Genomic DNA, 19,762 nt, shown 5'->3' with positions numbered 1-19,762 from the left:
AGATAAATTTGCCTAATTGTGTGTTAATTAGTTGTGCTTGGTGAATTGAGGGATTGGAAAAGAAATGGAGAAAGTTGGAGTGAAATTGGACGCATTGGCCAATTTATTGGATGAAAAATCGACTTAGGTCAATACCGGGTCTAGATGGCTACCTGTGCATTTTTCATTTCATATCATGCATATATATCGAGCCTGAAATAGCTTATGACTGTTAGACACAATTTAATTGAAATATGTGCCATGGATTATGGCTAAGTGGTGAGCCATTAGATATGGGTAAAGGACTGTACCCGCGGACTGAAAATAGAAGTATATCGACTCCTAGAACAGTAAGTAAACTTACTATCGTCTTAATTATCTAGAGTAGATTTATTTAATTGTGTGATTTTATGGAAAAATGGTTTAATATGAAAATTATTGTGTTTTATGGGAAAATGAGATTTTATAAAATAATTTTATAAAATTTTTGCAAATTTAATAATGATTTCAAAAAAAGAGTAATTGGAGACCTATACTATGATTGTGTTGTTTATCTATGATTTTACATTAAATGGCTTATGATAAATGTCATGACCCGATACTCCCCTCGAGCCCGTGACAACCGCCGCGGTGTCCCGGTAGACACTCATTGCCCGGAATGTCAACTCGAAACCCCGCAAGGCTTTACTATCAGTTTCTCTGTTCCCTTGTGAGCAACCATTGTCAAATATCGTGTTCTAAACGATTTTAAGCTGTTTCCAACTTTAAACAAATAAAATATTAATTTTTTGTCTCATAGGGGTATTTTGGTTATTTTTCTCAAAATTTTTGAAACTGGCTAAAACGTAATATACAAGTACAAAACACATAATTCATATTCAAAATGAGTTTAAAAGTCTAAAATCTTCATTTAAAATGAAATTATGGTTATTTGAATATAATAAGAAAATAAAAGAAATATTAAGTAAAATATTCTATTTTCTTATAAAACAATATTTATAGAGTTATACGTGAATAATTTTTATAGCGTAAAAGCTAAATAAATTTATACATACTTAAATACAGTAAGCCAAAATATTTAATTTAATTTACAATAACAAGAGGGCCCCCGAATAAACAAAAGTAAAGAGGACTGTGAACCTACGGTTTGGAAAATGCAGATCCAATGGTAGTCCTTGATGAGATCAGCTATCTACAGTCTATACTGAACCTGAAATGGGTGGAAAGGAGTTGGGTGAGATTTTGCAATCCCAATGAGTAAACAGACATTATCATAAATATCTAAAGGCGAGTAAAATTGAGGCAAGTTTAAACAACAAATTTCAACCCATTTCATAATGTTTTCAATTTATTTCTTAAACCATAAAATATTTGTAATTTACCAAAACAATTGTTAAGGCTTATGTCTTTTATTAAAACAAGGCTCAAGCCAAAACTAATCCTCGGGGATACCTTGGCCGAGGCATTTAACCGAGTCCGCCAAGGGTGTTAAAATATTCACACGTGAAACACATTTTTATTTTTAAAAACCAGTCGTTCCTTGGCGTTGGTCGAGTTACACATTCACGTGGGGGTTCGACGTGAAGTGAGCTCTAATACTATCTCGGGAGTTACCCTCCTCGTCTCTTCAACCGGAGTAACTATATAACTGGGTTTACCGTGCCCCTCTAATAGGCAGTCCACGGAAACCCGTCACTGCAGTGACTAACCCACCAATTTTAATAAAATTTCGACAATATAACGTGGCTTTTATTTATTTATCCAGCCTGCATAGTAAAAACAACTTACATAAATTTTCCAATGCATTCACACAATATAGCCACATATACTCATTTCTCATAAGCCATTCCTAGGAAAATATATATTTTTCAAGTCAATTTGTAGCCTCCAATTACTCAATTTCATAATCAATACAATATATTTTTATTTGTCACATTTATTCCTAAAACATCAAAAATCCCGTTTTAATCTCGTTCTCATTTCATAAAATACATAAAGGGCATTTAAAATAAACTCTAGATAATTTACAATAATAATAAGTTTACTCACCGTTTGTACAAACTAAAAGCTTTCTAAGCGCCCCGATCACTACTCGTCGGGTACGACTTCTTTGCCTTTTCCGGAAGGCTCTCCTCCTAGACACATTACAAAAATTTACACAATTCATCACATTGATGCTAAATCACTATATAATTAACTTAAATCCTATACTAATGCATGGTATGAAATGCAATAGCCTAAAACGGCTTAAACGCGGTATTAACCTATTTTTGGCACTTTGCTCGATAAATTGCTAACGCGCTCCATTTTAGCTCTAAATCATCCCATTCTCTCTCCAACATTTCTAACCATTAAATATCAGCCAATAACCTTCTAAAAACAACAAAATCATCTCACTCCCTTCCTTGGAAAATTCGGCCAAAAATGGGACATTAAGTCGGTTAATTTTCTACTTTGTTTTTCTATCACGTTTAATCGTTTTTCATCATTTTCTCTTCATTTTCCTTAGAATAAAATCAATTCATCATCATTGTACAGCATTGAGCATCCAGCCAAGAGTGGGTATTGAAAATTTAATGATTTCTTGCCCAATTTAATTTCTAAACACATTTAACTAACTAAAACTATCAATTTAACTAAAAATCAAAACCTAAAAATTTCAATTTCTCTCCCCTAGAATTTCGTCCAGCCCTTGATATCACTTTTTGATCTCTCTCCTCAAGCATGCTAAATGGAAATAAAGGCATAGGAAAGGTATAAATCAAGCTAAAATCGAAAAATCTTACCGTTAGACGCGTAAACAGTCGAAAACCGCGAATTTCCCTTTGAATTTTCTTGTTTCTCTTTGGTTTTTCTTTTTTTCTTCCTTTCCTCTCTATTTCCTCTCTTGTTCTTCCTTATGGCCGGCCAGCACTTAAAATTTTGGTTTAAATGGGCTGACTTTTCATTAAAATAATATTATATCATTAAAAAATGCCACATGTCACTTTCCCATTGGCCCATTTTTAAAATTTCATCCATTTGTTTCCAAATTTTCACCATACACTTGTCTCATATATTCATAACTTAGATACAATTCTCAGACTCATCCAAAGTCTCGGTGGAGTAATTTTTAAAATTTACATTTTTGCCCCCGTAAAAGTTAAAAATTATATTTTTACCCCAAAAATTGAAAAATTGCCCATAGACATATTTTTCATCCCTTATACTCATACCATTCTCCAATTTGTCAAATTTGATCTAAATTCTCTCAAAATCTCAAATTTTGTCCATGGGTGGCAACATTACGATTTTGCCCCTACACTCCAAAAATCACCAGAATTATACTTTTTCACTTCCTATCATTAAATTATACTCCAAATAGGTAATCTTGGTCAAAAATTTCACTCCATGATCAAATTATTATCTTAGGTGGCAAAATGACGATTTTGCCCTTGAATATCAAAATTTCTAATTTTACCCCAAATGAACCCTCGAACTTCGAACAATCATTTTTAGTCATTCCTGGACTATAAAATATTAAATTTCATCCTACAATTCCTATTTGAACTAGTTCGAGGTTAAATCAATTTAAGTGTACCGTTAGGTACAATATCGGGTTTCGTCTATTCTTAGGTGATTTTCTAGTGTAATAACATGCTACTCAATGCATGTATATCATGACATGTATTTATAGGGTCAGGTTTTACAATTCTACCCCCCTTAAAATAAAATTTTGACCTCAAAATTTCACTTACCAGATTCGACAAATAGATGCGGGTATTGGTTCCTCATCTGATGCTCTACTTCCCATGTCATTTCCTCCATTCGAGCACTTTTCCACAACATTTTGACCATTGAAATACTCTTGTTTCTCAGTACTCGATCCTTTCGATCCAAGATACTCACAGGTTGTACCTCGAACTTCAAATCGTCATGCAACTCGATCGGAGGTGCTTCGAGGATGTGAGGGATCTGGTACATATTTCTTAAGCATGGAGACATGGAAAACGTTGTGGATCCGATCTAACTCCGAAGGTAATTCTAACCGATAAGCCACTGGTCCAATCATTTCAATGATTCGGAATGGTCCAATATATCTCGGGTTGAGTTTTCCCCTCTTCGCAAATCGAATCACACCTTTCATTATCCAATAAAACACCATAATTTATCATGATAGTATAATCAATAAGATTTAATACTTCAAAGTATTCAAATTATTACCTTTCCAAGGAGAAACCTTAAGAAAAACTTTATCATCGATCTCAAACTCCAAGTCTTTTCTCCGTTTATTTGCATAGCTCTTCTGCCTATCTTGGGCTACCTTTAGCCTCTTTCGTATAACCTTGATCTTGTCATTAGTTAGCTCGATCAATTCCACACTCACTAACTTTCTTTCACCCACTTCATCCCAACAAAGTGGAGTACGACATTTCCTTCCATATAAAGCTTCATATGGTGCCATACCAATGCTAGACTGAAAGCTATTGTTGTAAGCAAATTCCACCAATGGCAAATGTCTGTCCCAACTCCCAATAAAGTCAATGACACAAGCCCGTAACATATCCTCCAAGGTCTAGATAGTCCTCTCTGACTGACCATCCGTCTGTGGGTGAAAAGCAGTGCTAAATTTCAATTTGGTTCTGAGAGCTTCTTGAAATTTTGGCCAAAATCGAGAAGTGAATCGAGGATCTCGGTCTGACACTATAGAAACGGGAACTCCATGTAGCCTCACAATCTCATCTATATAGAGCTGAGCCAGCTTCTCAATAGAGTATGTACTATGGACAGCTAAAAAGTGAGCAGACTTAGTCAACCGATCTACGATCACCCAGATCGCATCCTTTCCCCTCTGTGTCCGTGGCAATCCCAAAACAAAATCCATAGTTACATGCTCCCATTTCCACTCAGGAACAGGTAAAGACTGAAGTGTACCTGCTGGCCTCTGATGCTCTGCCTTAACTTGCTGACATACGAGACACTTTGCTACGAATTCTGCTACGTCTCGCTTCATACCCGGCCACCAATAATTCTCCCTGATAGTCCTATACATCTTGGTGCTTCCGGGATGTAATGCATAGGCAGATGAATGGGCTTCTTCCATGATCGCTTGTCACAACTGGTTTCCCTTAGGAACACAAACTCGATCTCTAAACATCAAGACGTTATCCTCTCCAAATCTGCACTCACTGACTTCCCCATCGGTCAGTTTTTGAATTTCTTTTCTTAACTCATCATCAGACCTTTGAATGTCCTTGATCTGATTAAGTAATGAAGGTCGCACAATGAAGTTTGCCAATAAGGATCCATCCTCACCATTTCTCAACTGGACCCCAAGAGATTTCATCTCTATTAATGCTGGAAAATAACAACTCTGAAGTGCTGCTAAAGACGATGAAGACTTACGACTTAAGGCATCAGCTACAATGTTCGCCTTTCCCGGATGATAGTCTATCACCAAGTCATAATCTTTTATCAACTCCAACCATCGCCTTTGCCTCAAATTAAGCTCCTTTTGGGTGAGCAAATATTTTAAACTCTTATGATCCGTAAATATCCGACAATGCTCACCATACAAGTAATGCCTCCAAATTTTTAAAGCAAACACCACTGCTGCTAACTCTAAATCATGGGTAGGGTAATTTGCTTCATGCCTCTTTAGCTGTCTAGAAGCATAAGCCACAACTTTTTCATCTTGCATCAATACGCACCCCAACCCCAACTTTGAGGCATCACTATATACTACAAATCCCTTACCATTAATAGGAAGTGTTAAAACGGGAGCAGAGGTTAACCGGTTCTTTAGCTCCTGAAATCGATTCTCACAAACATCATCCCACACAAACTTAACTCCCTTACGAGTTAGACGGGTCAAAGGAGCTGCTATTAAGGAAAACCCCTGAACAAACCTCCGATAATAACCGGCTAATCCGAGGAAACTACGAATCTCCGTCACTGTCTTAGGTTGCTCCCATTGTAAAATTGCCTCTACTTTCTTAGGATCAACACATATTCCAGTTCTCGATACTACGTGTCCAAAGAATACCACTTCCTGTAACCAAAACTCACACTTCGAAAACTTTGCATACAACTGTCTTTCCCTCAAAGTTTGTAATACTATACGCAAGTGGGCAGCGTGCTCATCATTATCTCTCGAGTAAACCAGTATGTCATCAATGAACACAATAACAAACTTGTCCAAGTAAGGGTGGAACACCCTATTCATGAGATCCATAAAAGCTGTCGGTGCTATAGTTAACCCGAAAGGCATGACCAAGAACTCATAATGACCGTACCGAGTCCTGAGCGTTGTCTTGGGTACATCTTGTTCTTTAATCCTCAACTGATGATACCCAGACCTTAGATCAACCTTGGAAAACACTGTAGCTCCCTGTAATTGATCGAAAAGATCATCAATCCTCGGTAACGGATACTTGTTCTTAATGGTCATTCTGTTAAGCTGTCGGTAATCGATACATAACCGAAGTGTACCGTCTTTCTTTTTCACAAATAAAATCGGTGCTCCCCACGGAGATATACTAGGGCGTATAAAACCCTTGTCCACCAACTCTTACAATTGTACTTTCAACTCCTTTAACTCTACCGGAGCCATTCTATATGGAGGGATAGAAATAGGTGCGGTACCCGGAAGTAAATCAATAGGGAACTCAAGCTCTCGATCAGGAGGCAGTCTCGGTAAATCATCAGGAAATACATCAGGAAACTCACTTACTATCGGGACATCCTCTAACTTAGGTTCCCCCTTTGAAGTATCAATTACGTATGCCAAATAAGTCGAATACCCTTTCTGCACTAATTTCGAAGCTTTGATGGCCGAGATTACACATGACGGTAATACTCGGCGTTTCCCTACAAACACAATCTCTGCTCCCTCCGAATTTTGAAGAACAACTTCCTTTCGGAAACAATCCACGTTCGCTCGATGTGCAGTTAACCTGTCACGACCCGGAACTCCCCATCGGGCCCGTGACAACCGCTGCGAGGCCTCGACAGACATTCTTCACCCTGAATGTCGATTGAAACCCCGCAAGGCTTAGCATCAACTTTCGCATCTCCCCGGTGAGCAACAGTTATTAAATCTCACATTTCAAAAAAATCATAAGTCATTTTTAAATAAGAACAATAAAATATTATTTTCTGGCTCACAGGGGTATTTTCATAATTTTTCGTCAAAAATCTCAAAACTTGCTAAAAATGTAGTAGGTAAGTAGAAAATATATATTTAATGATTTAAAAACAATTAAGTATCTAAAACGTTCATTTGAAAGCAAATTGTTGACAACTAATACTATTAAAAAATAATAAATAAAATATTCTATTTTCTCATAAAATAAATTTTTATAGAAATATTCGTAAATAATTTTTTCGCACATGAAAGTAAACTAAAAATTGTATGAATAGAAATACAGATAACCAAAATATAAGTTTTGATCTGTAATGACACGTGGGCTCCAATTGACCAAGAGGATGTAAGACTGTGAACTCTTACTTTCTATAATGCAGTTCCGAGCTTAGTTCTCGTCTTACTCGACTATCTACAAACTGTCCTGAGCCTGAAAAATATTTAGGAAGAAGGAGTGAGATTTTATAATCCCAGTGAGTAAACAGATACCATCTAAAGTATCTAAAGCCGAGTAAATGGAGACAATTAAAACAAGTCATCATACTATAATTTCATTACCTTTCAGTTCATTTCAACCAAATAAAATCAATCCATATAAATCTAGTAATCAACTTGGCTTATGAATTTCTTAAAACTTTGGCTCGTGCCAAAACTCATACTCGGTGATACCTTGCGCAGGGCATCCAACCGAGTCCGCCAAGGTTGTTAAAATTTCGTATACACTTAAAATATATTTTTAGTTTGAGAAAATACAGCCGTTCCTTGGCGTTGGCTGAGTTCCCCTTCACGTGGTGGTTTGGCGTGAAGTGAACCCTAAGCTATACCCCAGGAGATACCCTACGCACCTCTCCGTTCGAGGTAATAATATAATGGAGTTTACCGTGCCCCTCTAATAGGCTGGTCCACGGAACCCCCTCTACAGTAAATAATTAATATATAATCCACCAATCAATAAAATTCATTCTAGCATGACATGGCAATTTATCGCAACCTAGCCTCTCAAGGCTGAATACACAGTATAAATAATTCTAACACCAAAATCAATTTAGCCATTCATGCTCATTTATTGTCATAAGCTATTCAATTCAAAACCATAAATTTGCAACACAAACTAGCAGTCTCCAATTACTCTATTTTCAAAACCAATATTCGATTTTCTAGAAAATTTATAAAATCATTTTATAAACTTACAATTTCTCTTAAAACATAGCAATTTACCATTTAAACCCATTTTCCATAAACTCACACAGTTGTATAAAACTACTCTAGATAATTAAGACGATAATAAGTTTACTCACAGTATTAGGAGTGGAAATACTCCTATCTTCCGCCTTTGGGTGCAGTCCCTTACCCGAAACAATTGACTCACCACCTATCCATAATCCATGACACAAAATTCAATAAATTGTGTCAATTTATCATAAATTATTTCAGGCTCTTATCCATGCGTATGCACTAGATAGGATTTGAAATGTCTAGACAATTGCTTAATTGCGGTATCCGACCTAACTCGCCTATACACGGTGTAAATTCTTAAAATCCCCAATTCGACTCCAATTCTATCCATTTCAATTTCAATTATCCAATTATATCCACAATACCTCAATGACTGTGAATTTGGTCCAATTTATCAGTCCGGACTATAAATTACGCTTTTACCCCTAGTGGATAAAAATTTCAATTTATTACATCGAAAATTCCCATTTAATTTTCAACCTCATAATTCATCATTTTTCCACCCAATTCTCTTAAAATAAAGTCAACCTCATCCTCACATACCATTGGCTAGATTCGGCCTAGGGAAATTCATGGAGAAGATAAATATTTTTCTTGTTGTTTTACTCATAAACATGCTACACTAACACTAAACACTAACATAGCTCAAAATCAAATTTATCTAACAACTTTCTCTCTCTAAACCCATATGACCAGAATTGAAATCATCCTCAAATCACATGATTCAACCATGGAAAATGATGGGAAATGCATGGGAAAGGTAAAGCACAAGACAAATTTAAGAAATGTTACCTTTTTTCACTTGATTTTTGAATTTCCACCTATTTTCCCTTTAAATTTCTTGGCTAGGGTTTTATTTTCTCCTTTCTCTCTCTTGTTTCTTTCTTGGCCGAATGTTGAAGAAGAAGAATGGGTTATGGGCTGATTTTTTTATGCCTTTTTATTGTTTAATAAAATAATATTATTTTATTCATATTTTAAATATTTTATTAATCCATTTTTTTTTTTAGCCATCCACTTGTCCTACTTTTTCCACCATGCATTCCCTTTGACTTATCCAAGTCTTAAGTGAAATTTTCAGATTTTTCCAAAGTTTTGGTGGAGCAAATTTTTCAAAATTACACTTTTGCCCCTGAACTTTTCAAAAATTACATTTTTACCCCAAAAATTGAAAATTTGCCATAATGCATAATTTGCACTCCTCATACTCATTTCACACTCCAAATAATTAAATTTGATCAAAATCCTTTCAAAAATTAAATTTTTGATTCCATATGGTAAAATTACCATTTTATCTTTTTACTCCAAATTATACTGAAATTAAAATTTTTCACTCCCAAACTTCAAATCTTACTCCAATAAGTCAAATTATACTCCAATAAGTCAAATGGGGCCAAAAAAATCTTTTCTAAAATTCTCATTTTGTCCTCAGGTGGCAAATGATCATTTTGCCCCTGGATAGCGAAAATTCCAGTTTGACTCCAAATTGATCGTCAAGCTCCGAATTACCATATTAAACCATTCTGTGAGTTTAAAATTCTTAATTTCATCATAAATTCTCTATTTGATCTAGTTCGAGGTTTAAATCAACTTTATTGTACCTCTAGGTACAATACCGACTTTTGTAAATTTTTTTCGGGACTCTCCTAGCATGCAAACATGCTATCCATCACGTGTATGTCATGATAAATATTTTTATAGAGTCGGGCTTGTCATCTTCTCCCCCACTTGAATCAACCATATGATATTTCTTCTTGACTGATTTCGACATCCGGCTAAATATTAATATTTTAAAAATTTTATCTTGTCTCCTTGGTACCTAAAATACCTTATTATGCCTCACTTGACTTCTGAATCGCCTTTTATCTCACAAATTCTCCTCTGATAAAATTATTATTATTTTATTGTTATTTTCTCACTTATGAAATTTTTTATCCTAAACTACTCCTTTTGTTTTTTATCACTTTTAAACATTTTAATTGACCTCAATTTGCATTCGATCAACTTTACTTATCACTATATCAAAGTATGGGGTATTTCATAACCAGTCCATACCCAATATTAGATCAAAATCCAGGATCTCTAGAGGAATTAAGACACCCCTAAATTCTTCCTCGCCTACCGTTACCCCACAATCTCTATAACAACTGTTTCTAACTAGCTTTTCTCCTAAAGGGGTGTGAATTACAATTTCTTCCTCTAATGGTGACAAGTTTCTATCAGCAATTGATGCAAATGTGGTGCTCACATAAGACCTATCTGAGCCAGAATCTATCAAAACATAAGCATCTTTATCAAATAAAGACATAGTACCTGTTACTGCTCCAGGTCGGACTTGTGCCTCATCTTCCATCACAGCGAAAACTCTTGTCGAGATACAAGTCTGTGGTCTCGAAGGTGGATGTGCCGGGGTATTACTCTCCACACCGGACCGTATGGCCACTCCATGTCTCGGTGGCAACCCAGAAGAATCTCTCCTCTGTATATCAGTGCGAGCTGGTGAAGATGATGCAACTACCGTGGCTCGTCCTAACCGTGGGCAATTACTCCTAATATGACCCGTCTGTCCACATTGGAAACATCTTGTTGGCTCTCTACATAGCCCACTATGATAATTCCCACAATTTTTGCATCTGTCAGAACCTCCGAAACTCTTCCCAGAACCAGTCATAGCAGATCTGCTAAACCTCGAAGGTCTCTATTGTGATGGTGGAAATGGAGGTCGAGGAGATGTCACGGAAACAGAAGTAGTACTCTCTGAAATCGCCGAGTCTTTGCCTCTTTTTACTGGCTGACTAGAAGACATACAAGGATTCCTCTTTTTTGTAAACTCAGTCCGAATCCTCCTATTCTCAATCGCGAGCTTCTCAGCTCGTAAAGCCATCTGTACCACCTCCTTATGCGGCTCCCTACCAGTCACTGTCATCCGCTCTCTAATCTCATTACGGAGCCCTTCCTCGAAATAACTGGCCTGATCTTGCTCAGATTTCACCAGATCCGGCACATATAACATTAACTCGTTAAACCGAGTCTCGTACTCCTCTACAGTTAGATTCTCCTGTTTCAAACTCAAAAATTCTCTCTTCTTTTCTTTTTGATGAAAATAAGTAAAATACTGACCATCAAATTCCCTGAGAAAATCGAGTCACGTCTGAGGAGTAGTGGAACGGGACTTCACTGAATTCCACCAAGTACGAGCCCTCTTCTCTAATAATCTCGTAGCCACCATCAACTTCATGTCGTCGTCTAATCTCATATCAGAGAGAGTCTCTGAAACCTGATTAATCCAGTCCTTTGCCACAGTGGCATCCAACTCACCCGTGAAAGATACACAACCGAGCTGTCCAGCCTCCTTTAGCTTCTTGGAAATGGATACATCTTATACCGGTGGTGGAACTAAAGGAGTAACTGGTGGTACTATAGGTGGAACTTGACCAGTCGGAGCTCCACCAGCCATTACGGTAAAGAAAGCTGCCAATGCCTGTACTGCCTCAGTGGGCATGGTGGGAATACCTGTAGGTGGCGGAAGAGGTGGAGGATGTGGAGGACTATCGGCCTGTCAGCAGTAGGTGCTGCCCGAATGGTAGAAGCAGTCGATTCTTCCCCTACTGCATCTAGCTGACGACGTTGGGAACGACCTTTTCCCCTCCCAACCGATCTAGTGAGAGGTGGGCGTCCTCGTCGAGGAGGCATAATAATCTATAAGAGAAAACGAGCAAGCTTAGGGAACCTTAGGCTCTATATGAAAATGCATGCATTCTATTCAACCTAACTTAACTTAATCCGGGGCCACACTGATATTGTAATTTTTTTAAAACCACTTTAAAACCAAAAACTCTTATCTTTAAAACCAAAAGCTCTGATACCAATTGAATTGTCACGACCTGGTACTCCCCTCGAGCCCGTGACAACCGTCGCGGTGTCCCGGTAGACACTCATTGCCCGAAATGTCAACCCGAAACCCCGCAAGGCTTTACTATCAGTTTCTCTGCTCCCTTGTGAGCAACCATTGTCAAATATCGTGTTCTAAAAGATTTTAAGCTGTTTCCAACTTTAAACAAATACAATATTAATTTTTCGTCTCACAGGGGTATTTTGGTCATTTTTCTCAAAATTTTTGAAATTGGCTAAAACGTAATATACAAGTACAAAACACATAATTCATATTCAAAATGAGTTTAAAAGTCTAAAATCTTCATTTAAAATGAAATTATGGTTATTTGAATATAATAAGAAAATAAAAGAAATATTAAGTAAAATATTCTATTTTCTTATAAAACAATATTTATAGAGTTATACGTGAATAATTTTTATAGCGTAAAAACTAGGTAAATTTTATACATACTTAAATACAGTAAGCCAAAATATTTAATTTAATTTACAATAACAAGAGGGCCCCCGAATAAACAAAAGTAAAGAGGACTGTGAACCTACGGTTTGGAAAATGCAGATCCAATGGTAGTCCTCTATGAGATCAGCTATCTATAGTCTATACTGAACCTGAAATGGGTGGAAAGGAGTTGGGTGAGATTTTACAATCCCAATGAGTAAACAGACATTATCATAAATATCTAAAGGCGAGTAAAATTGAGGCAAGTTTAAACAACAAATTTCAACCCATTTCATAATGTTTTCAATTTATTTCTTAAACCATAAAATATTTGTAATTTACCAAAACAATTGTTAAGGCTTATGTCTTTTATTAAAACAAGGCTCAAGCCAAAACTAATCCTCGGGGATACCTTGGCCGAGGCATCTAACCGAGTTCGCCAAGGGTGTTAAAATATTCACACGTGAAACACATTTTTATTTTTAAAAACCAGCCGTTCCTTGGCGTTGGCCGAGTTACACATTCACGTGGGGGTTCGACGTGAAGTGAGCTCTAATAGTATCCCGGGAGTTACCCTCCTCGCCTCTACAACCGGAGTAACTATATAACTGGGTTTACCGTGCCCCTCTAATAGGCAGTCCACGAAAACCCGTCACTAGAGTGACTAACCCACCAATTTTAATAAAATTTCGACAGTATAACGTGGCTTTTATTTATTTATCCAGCCTGCATAGTAAAAACAACTTACATAAATTTCCCAATGCATTCACAAAATATAGCCACATATACTCATTTCTCATAAGCCATTCCTAGGAAAATATATATTTTTCAAGTCAATTTGTAGCCTCCAATTACTCAATTTCATAATCAATACAATATATTTTTATTTGTCACATTTATTCCTAAAACATCAAAAATCCCGTTTTAATCTCGTTCTCATTTCATAAAATACATAAAGGGCATTTAAAATAAACTCTAGATAATTTACAATAATAATAAGTTTACTCACCGTTTGTACAAACTAAAAGCTTTCTAAGCGTCCCGATCACTACTCGTCGGGTACGACTTCTTTGCCTTTTCCGGAAGGCTCTCCTCCTAGACACATTACAAAAATTTACACAATTCATCACATTGATGCTAAATCACTATATAATTAACTTAAATCCTATACTAATGCATGGTTGAAATGCAATAGCCTAAAACGGCTTAAACGCGGTATTAACCTATTTTTGGCACTTTGCTCGATAAATTGCTAACGCGCTCCATTTTAGCTCTAAATCATCCCATTCTCTCTCCAACATTTCTAACCATTAAATATCAGCCAATAACCTTCTAAAAACAACAAAATCAGCTCACTCCCTTCCTTGGAAAATTCAGCCAAAAATGGGACATTAAGTCGGTTAATTTTCTACTTTGTTTTTCTATCACGTTTAATCATTTTTCATCATTTTCTCTTCATTTTCCTTAGAATAAAATCAATTCATCATCATTGTACAGCATTGAGCATCCAGCCAAGAGTGGGTATTGTGAAAATTTAATGATTTCTTGCCCAATTTAATTTCTAAACACATTTAACTAACTAAAACTATCAATTTAACTAAAAATCAAAACCTAAAAATTTCAATTTCTCTCCCCTAGAATTTCGTCCAGCCCTTGATATCACTTTTTGATCTCTCTCCTCAAGCATGCTAAATGGAAATAAAGGCATAGGAAAGGTAAAAATCAAGCTAAAATCGAAAAATCTTACCGTTAGACGAGTAAACGGTCGAAAATCGTGAATTTCCCTTTGAATTTTCTTGTTTCTCTTTGGTTTTTCTTTTTTTCTTCCTTTCCTCTCTATTTCCTCTCTTGTTCTTCCTTATGGCCGGCCAGCACTTAAAATTTGGGTTTAAATGGGCTGACTTTTCATTAAAATAATATTATATCATTTAAAAAATGCCACATGTCACTTTCCCATTGGCCCATTTTTAAAATTTCATCCATTTGTTTCCAAATTTTCACCATACACTTGTCTCATTTATTCATAGCTTAGATAAAATTCTCAGACTCATCCAAAGTCTCAGTGGAGTAATTTTTGAAATTTACACTTTTGCCCCCGTAAAAGTCAAAAATTACATTTTTGCCCCAAAAATTGAAAAATTGCCCATAGACATATTTTTCATCCCTTATACTCATACCATTCTCCAATTTGTCAAATTTGATCTAAATTCTCTCAAAATCTCAAATTTTGTCTGTGGGTGGCAACATTACGATTTTGCCCCTACACTCCAAAAATCACCAGAATTAAACTTTTTCACTTCCTATCATTAAATTATACTCCAAATAGGTAATCTTGGTAAAAAATTTCACTCCATGATCATATTATTATCTTAGGTGGCAAAATGACGATTTTGCCCTTGAATATCAAAATTTCTAATTTTACCCCAAATGAACCCTCGAACTCTGAACAATCATTTTTAGTCATTCTTGGACTATAAAATATTAAATTTCATCCTACAATTCCTATTTGAACTAGTTCGAGGTTAAATCAATTTAAGTGTACCGTTAGGTACAATATCGGGTTTCGTCTATTCTTAGGTGCTTTTCTAGCGTAATAACATGCTACTCAATGCATGTATGTCATGACATGTATTTATAGGGTCAGGTTTTACAATAAATGTGGGTATGACTAGTTATTTTTATGATTTCAAGAATATGTGAACTGCTTTGATTTGCCTTGAATGTGTTAAGTGAGCCATGTTATACTATTGTGATTTTATTGGTTGGTGGATTATAAAGTGGGCACTGCAGTGACGGGGGTTCCGTGGGCCAACCTAATTAGAGGGGTACGGTTCCCAATTATTGAGCTTACCTCGATTGGAGAGGCGCGTAGGATAACTCCCGAGGTAGGATTTGAGTACACTTCACGCTGGCCACCACGTGAAACTGGGACTCAGCCAACATCGAGGAACGGCTGTGTTGTCAGAGGTGAAATGTGTTTGTGTGTGTGACAATAAACAGCCTTGGCGGTCTCGGTAAGATGCCCTCGCGGGGTATCCCCGAGAATGGATTTTTGGCAAGGGCCAAGTTTTTGAAAAGTGCATAAGCCATGTTGAGTAATTGGATGAAATCCAATTATTTATATGGGTTGGGATGAATTATTTTAATTGTCTTCTATTACTCGGCTTTAGATTATTTTGATGATGTCTGTCTACTCACTGAGATTTTATAATCTCACCCCTTCTTCCTATCCATTTTTTAGGGTTAGGATAATTTGTTGATAGTTGATTAAGACGAGAATTAATCTCGGAGTTGCATCTTAGAAAGTAAGGGTTCGTAACCCTACATTTTCTTAGTCAATTGAGGGCCCACGTGTCACTGTAAAAGTAATTTTATTATTTAGTTATTTAATTTAAAATATGTATGAATATATTTAGCTTTTACACCATGTTTTTGGCGAGTTTCGGTATTTTTGAAGAAAAATGACGAAAATGCCCCTATGAGCCAGAAAGTAATATTTTATTGTTTTGATTTGGAAATGACTTATGATTTTTTTTGAAATGTGAGATTTAATAACTATCGCTCACTAGGGAGATGCAGAAGCTGATGCTAAGCCTTGCGGGGTTTCGATCGGCATTCGAGGTAATAAGTGCCTATCGAGACGTCGCGACGGTTATCACGGGCTCGATGGGAGTTTCGGGTCGTGACATTAACATTTTTTTCATTTCCTTTTTTTTTCTCTTTTTTTACTTGGGTTTTTTTAAACCTTTCATCTCTTTTTGTCACCCTTTCTCCTATTCTCTTTTTTTATGAATCAATTTTTTTTCTCCAAACTAAATAAATATACTAAATCCTTTTAACTTATACAAATTTGAAAGAGGTGATTTTTTTAAACTATTAAAGATAAAGTGTTTTTGAAATTAATTTTTTTTTTAATTTTAACTATTTTCAGCCTAGAGAAAAAAATTTTGGACAAAATTGGCCTTAATGAAACGTCATCATATTCAAGCGCAAATGTTGAAAAAATGTTGTTACATGGCATGTTGAAAAAAAAAGTTATTACACATTTTTTTTATGATTACAAGAAATGTAACAAATAAAATAACACCAAAAGCTAATTATCTAAATTTGAGGATTTTGAATAATATCTTTTTGTCTAAATCCATTTCATCCCAGTAGTAATGTTGATGTTAAATAACTTTTCAATACATTTTCTTTTCCATGTCAAATTTTCTTTTTTATTTTAAACTTTATGTTTATTGTGAAGGTGTTTAATTGCAAGAGTTTATATTCTAATAAAATATAAAGATAAAGACCAAGTTACACGCTGTTTTTAAAAATGTTGTTATTACACACCATGTTCAAAAAAAATATTGTTACAGTTAAAAAAAAGTTGTAACACTCTTTAACGCAAGAGTTATGTTGTAGTGATATACAAATGAAAATGTTACACGCCATATTTAAAAAATGTTGCTGTTACACACCATATTCAATAAAATTTTGCTACATGCTATTTAAAAAAAAATGTTGTTACATGTAGACATGAACAAAAACATGTTGTTACACACCATACCATGTTCAATAGATTTGTTACATGACAAGTGCATTAAAGTTGTTACAAGTAGACATGGCGTGTAACAACATTGGGCAGTGTTCTAATTTATAGATTTAATTTCACTTATAACCTCAACCCATCAACTTCTGGGTTTTGTGAACGTAAAACAATTGTTAATTTTTCAAGAAAATTTTACAGAAAAATAAGAACTTTGAAAATTTTTATATATATAAAAAAGAAGATGAATAGACTAAAGGATTAACAATTTTGGAGGAAAAACGTTTCTCTCACCTTCATTCAGATTTTTTAAGATATATATTGTCACGACTCGGTACTCCCCTCAAGCCTATGACAACCGTCGCGACGTCCCTATCGACACTCATTACCCAGAATGTCAACCGGAACCCCGCAAGGCTTTAATATCAGCTTCTCATTTCCCCTGTGAGTAACTGTTACCAAATACCACGTTCTAAAAGATTTTAAACTATTTCCAACTTAAAACAAACAAAATAATAATTTTCGTCTCACTGGGGTATTTTGGTCATTTTTCCCTAAAAATTTCGAAACCGGCTGAAATGTAATATGTAAGCACAAAACACATAATTCGAAATCAAAAATAAATTTGGATGTTTAAAACATTCATTTAAAAAGAAATTATGACTATTAAAATAAAATAAAAATATAGAATAAAATATTCAATTTTCTAATAAAACAATATTTTTAGAACACTGTGTAAATAATTTTTATAGCGTAAAAGCAAAATAAATTCATGCAAGTTGTAATACAAATAACCAAAGTATAAAATTTAATTTACAGTGACATGTGGGCCCACAAATGACTAAAAGTATTAAAAGAAAAGAACGTACAGTTTTTAGATGTGGCAAGTCCAACTGTAGTCCTCACCGAAATCAGTTATCTACAATCTATTCTGAGCCTAAAATGGGTGAAAAGGAGGGTGGTGAGATTATGAAATCCCAGTGAGTAAACAAACATCATTCAGAATATCTAAAGTTGAATAAAAGAAGACTATTGAAACATTTCATCAAACTGTAATTTATCATCTTTCAACTTATTTCAATCAAATGAAATCAATTTATTTAAATCAAGTAATCAGTATGGCTTATGAATTTCTTAAAAGCTTGGCTTATGCCAAAAAATTATTATCATACTCAATTATCTGGGATATCTTGGCCGAGGGCTATCCCAACTAAGTCCACCAAGGCTATTAGAAAGTCATGTTTTATTTTGAAAACATAGTCATTCCTTGGCGTTGGCCGAGTTCCCCCTCACGTGGTGGTTTGACGTGAAGTGAACTCTAAAAGTTATACCTCGAGAGTTACCCAACTCACCTCTCCAACCGAGGTAAAATATAACAGGGTTTACCGTGCCCCTCTAATAGGCTAGTCCACGGAAACCCACCTACTGCAGTAAGCTAATAATTATCCCACCAATCAATAAAATTCAATAACATGATATGGCAATTATTGTAATTCACAACCTTTCAAGGCTAAATACACATTTCATATATTTCAACACAAATATCAATTCAACCATTCATGCAAATATTGTCATAAGCCATTCAATTCAAATCATAAATTTTACAACATAACAAGTAGTCTCCAATTACTCTATTTTTCAAAATCATTATTCAATTTCAAGATAATTTATAAAATCTTTTCATGTAAACACATTTTGTTTGTAAAACCCAAAGATTTACCATTTAAACTCATTTTCATAAAATTTCACCAAAATCGATTAAAAACATACTTTAGATAATTAAAATGATGGTAAGGATACTCATAATACTAGGAGTTCAATATACTCCTATTCTCGATCTCTGAGCACAATCTCTTTACCCTTGTTAGAGGGCTCACCACATATACATCATACGTGACACGAATTTCAATAAATTGTGTCAATTTATCATAAACTATTTCAGGCTCTATAAATCTATATGAATGCACGATATGTGATGCAAAATGTCCGAATAGCCGTTTAAATACGGTATTCGACCTAATTCGCACTATTCTCTGTGTAACTAGCTAAAACCTCCAATTTAACTCTAAATCAATTTCTTTCACTTTCTACACTCCAATTATACCTAACTTTCCTCAGTGACTGCAAATGAGATTCAATTTATCAGTCCCGGGTTAATAATCACACATGTCTATACATTAGGTAAAAATTCATATTTTCACACCAAAAATTCCCGTTTAATTTCTAGCCTCACCAAACATCAAATATCACCAAAATATCATGAAATATCATCAATTTCAGCCACAATATCCTCCCTAGGAAATTCGGCCATTGATGGTTGATGGGGAAAATGAATTCTTTTCTTGTTGTTTTGTTTCTAAATATGCTAAACTAACTAAAAACACTAACATAACTTAAAATCAAATCAATCTAACATCTTTCTCTTTCCATACCCATTTTGACCAGCCATGAATTCACCATGAAAACATGAAATCTAACCATGAAAAATAAGGAGAAATGCATGGGAAAGGTAGATCACAAGTCAAAATCAAGAAATTTTACCTTTGATTGCTTGATTCCTTGA

General features: G+C 35.2%; 1 long non-coding RNA gene across 1 annotated transcript in view; it reads right to left on the bottom strand.

Annotated features, from left to right (window-relative positions):
* Positions 1-1,152: 1,152 nt before the first annotated feature.
* The window catches only part of LOC148764176 (uncharacterized), a 41,256-nt gene continuing 22,646 nt past the window's right edge, over positions 1,153-19,762 (bottom strand). The window contains exon 3 of the long non-coding RNA XR_016024448.1: positions 1,153-1,189. This is a non-coding gene — a long non-coding RNA (uncharacterized LOC148764176). The remainder of the gene's footprint in view (positions 1,190-19,762) is intronic.

Source organism: Theobroma cacao, chromosome 2, assembly GCF_053813885.1.
Source record: "Theobroma cacao isolate CCN51 chromosome 2, ASM5381388v1, whole genome shotgun sequence".
Taxonomy (NCBI): Eukaryota; Viridiplantae; Streptophyta; class Magnoliopsida; order Malvales; family Malvaceae; genus Theobroma; species Theobroma cacao.
Note: the sequence above shows the minus strand (reverse complement) of the source record. Positions and strands in the feature narration are given on the sequence as shown.